This window comes from Mastomys coucha, unplaced genomic scaffold (assembly GCF_008632895.1).
Source record: "Mastomys coucha isolate ucsf_1 unplaced genomic scaffold, UCSF_Mcou_1 pScaffold3, whole genome shotgun sequence".
Lineage (NCBI taxonomy): Eukaryota > Metazoa > Chordata > Mammalia > Rodentia > Muridae > Mastomys > Mastomys coucha.
The window spans coordinates 41,885,351-41,889,070 of record NW_022196909.1 but is presented as its reverse complement, the minus strand read 5'-3'; positions in this window follow the sequence as shown (position 1 = coordinate 41,889,070).

Here is a 3,720-nt window from a genome sequence, read left to right as displayed (position 1 = left end):
CCCCCCCCGTGGGAGCCAGGCCAATAGCTCAGTGCTGACGTGGGTATCGGGAATCGGTATTAACGGTGCAAAGTGGAGCTCGTGATGCTCTGGGGAGGACGGAAGCTGTGCGGACCACTTAGAGGAGTAGCAGGTGTTCGGATGAGCGGTCGCTGCCAGATGCGTACAAAGTGACGTGAGGCTCCCGTGAGCCTCCGCGAAGGGTTCCTATGTTTTTGCTTGTTTATTTTATCCACAGCCCTCAGTTGACTTAATTCTCTCTTTATTATTTTTTTTTTCTAGCTAAAGTGCTTTTTTAGCAATGAGAAAAATCGACGTAGGTTTTGAGAGATCAGTACCCCCAGAGAGAGGAAGGCTCTGTCTTTGACTTCCAAGGTCCCTGCCGCTGGGTGAGAGCCCTGTCTCCAGCCGGGAGCCTTTAATAACCCTATCTGTTCCCTACAAGTTCTGCTTCCCAAATCCCAGAAGCAGGGACACAGTGCAGAACTCAGCAGGGAGGTTGGGAGCCTGGCTCTGTCCCTTTGGAGTTTACTGCGTCTGGTCTGGTGAGGTTAAACTTATAGACCATCTCGAGGTTCTGCAACCTTCTAAGGCAGTGGTTTTCAACCTTCCCTAATGTGATGACCCCTCCCCCCCAAATTATTTTGTTGCTACTTCACAATTGTAATTTTGCTTCTGTTATGAATGGTAACAGAAGTATCTGATATCTCTGATTGTTTTAGGTGACTCCTGTGAAAAGGTCGTTTGACCCCCCCTCCCCCCACAGGCTGAGAACCACTGCTTTAAGGGGTTATGGCCGTCCTCTTTGTGTCTGGGAAAGAGAAGGATGGAAATGGAACTCCAGGTAGGTAGGGGTGGAGATGGGGTGCCATTGGGCCTACGGAGACTTTGTTGTACCTGAGCTGTGAGGTTCTGGGATGAGGGGAGCCAGAGACTGGTGGAGGGGCAGTAGGGTTGGCTAGAGTCTTGAGGTATGTGCTGGCTAGTTTTAGTTCACCTTGATGCAAGCTAAGGTCCTTTTGGAAGAGGAAACGTCAATTGAAAAAACACTCCCACCTGACTGATTGTGAGCAAGACTGTGGTTCATTCGTTTGCTTGATGGTGGATGTGGCTTGGCCCAGCTCACTGTGGGCTGCTGGTCCTGCAAGGCTGCAAGAAAGCAGGCTGAGTAAGCCAAGGAGAGCAAGCCAGTAAGCAGCACCCCTCCATGGCCTCTGCATCGGCTCCTGCCTCCCAGTTCCTGCCCTGTGTGAGTTCTTGTGCTGACTTCCCACTGTGTTGGAACCTAACTTGCTTCAGGCCATAGTGTTTTATTACAGCAATAGAAACCCTAATTAAGACAGGACAGAACTCTCTAGCAGAGATGTCCCTAAAAGATGGGAAGAGAGCCAAAGACACAAGGTTTTGTTTCCTGCACTTCGTGCCCTTCCAGTCCCAGAAAGGTGACTGACCCTGGCGCCAACTCACAGGAGGAAAACAGGCCTGGCTGCTCTGCTCTCTCTCTGGGCTGCTTTAAGGCCCATGCTCCTAGAAACCCTACAATCAGTGTTAGCATCAGGGCATCCGAAGTCTGTGGCGATGCATGGGCGGGTCTCACAGACCTGTTGCCAGGGCAACAGCCACCATATTCCCAGAATCCATTGGGCTCACCTCCCACCTTTACCTGCAGCCACTATGTCAGAACCCATACACACACACACACACACACACACACACACACACACACACACACACACATATATATATATATACACACACACATACACACATATATATGCATATATACATATATGTATACATGTATACATTATATATACACATACACGGGGAACATTCCTCCGTCTCTCTCTCTCTCTCTCTCTCTCTCTCTCTCTCTCTCTCTCTCCCTCCTCTCTTCCTGCTACTGCCCCCCTCTCACCCTCTCAATTAAACCTCTTACATGTGGAACTGTTTGGGCCTAGTGTATGGTATGTTCTGACTCGACCTGCTGTTCTAACACATCAATCAGAATCTACCCACAGTTGAACAGACTCCTCCCGGTAGCCAGGAGGGCCGTCTGCCTAGTCACTGGACAGCTGGCTCCTGCTCTGATGGATAGCAATGTCTGTGACTAAGGGACCTGCCAGTCCATCCATGCGGTCTCAGATGGAGAGAAACATCACTTTCTACAGATTGCTCCCTTCTTCAGATTTCCCCTATTTCACCCAGATTTCATCCATTCCTGAGTCCACCGGAGCTGAGCTGAGCCTCAGGTGGAGAAGGGCAGAGACCTTCTCTGGGTAGAAGTGTGCAGCTCATGCCGGGTTCTGGGAAAGTGAGATTCTAAGTGTCCAGGCTCCAGCCACCCCCACCCCCACCCCCACCTGGGCTCCCAGCTATGTAAGGAATCCAGCTCTTATGCAGCCCACCAGCATGGGGTGGCTGTCATGGCAACGGGCATGCAGGGTCAGGCGCATCCCTTCCTTGTGAATTCCCCAGCCAGCAAGCCAGGGCTGGACAGGACAGCTTAAGTGTCCAAGAAGCTGGGTGGTCCTTGACTATAGGGCTTTCAGCCCCCCCACTCCCCATCGGCGCTCACCCTAGCCTGCAGGAAAGAGCTTTAGCCCCACTGTGGGAGACTTAATTTTGGAGCTGCAAGCCTATTGTGGATACTGTAACCACCCCACCAAGTTAACTTGCAAGAAAGTCAGACTATCCAGGGCTCTGTTCTGTGAGGTCCCACACATGTAACTTAGCACTATTAGCCCACCACAAAAGTCACGGTGACCTTGAAGAAATCCTGGCTATTTAAAACCCTGAGCTACCTCAGGGAGAGCAGATGATTCATCCGCCGATGAATCTCATCTTTGCTTTTCTCTTAACGATAGCATTTAGCAGCAAGCAATGAGGGGGTGCTTGAAACCAGCCCCACTGGCTTAGGACTGAGGAGATAGGAACAACTTACCTGTTACTTGCAGATGAAAGCTGTCTAGAAGACACTGTGACTTCCCTAGAAGTGGAAGGCTCTTCCCTCCCTGCCCCACACTACTGTGCTGGGGGCTCAATATTAGGACCATTTCCTAGGAGTTGACTCCAGGCATCCATTCAATTCTAGTGCACTGTCCAGCTCAGTAGTGTCCCTGGAATGGTCAGGAGGGTCTGGCTTTGCCTCACAGGTTTGCTGTATGGCACCTTGGGACCTACCTGTGGTAGTTTTCCCACAATGCAATGGTCTCTATAGTTTTAAATAAAACACAGCCAAGTTTCAATGACCTCCGTCTCATACTTGCAAATTTGCATTCTGGATAAGAATCTACTGGCAATTCCAAAATGGATCCCCGTGGCACTATCATGGTTATTCATAAAGGTCATTTAACGATGAAAAATGTGGCACACCCCCCCCCCCCCCCCCCCCCCCCCCCCGCCCCATGCTCTTGGAGAGGGCTGCAAGCAATTTCTCTGCCTCCTGTGGATATGAGAGTTTGTGGTGTGCAAATGTGTGTGACTGTGTGTGTAAGTCTATGCTTGTGCCTGTATGTGTGTATGGGTGTGACTGGGAGTATGTAAATGTGGCTGGAGGTAGTTTGGGGCTCCTGCCAGACCAGCACCTTCCACAGTAAAGATCTTGCTCATTTATTAAACTCCAACTGAATACGAAAGGAAATGGAGATGGCAAACTCTTAAGGGTCCCTGACTCATGTACAACCACTGAACAAGAGAGAAGCCAGGTGGTACCTGGCC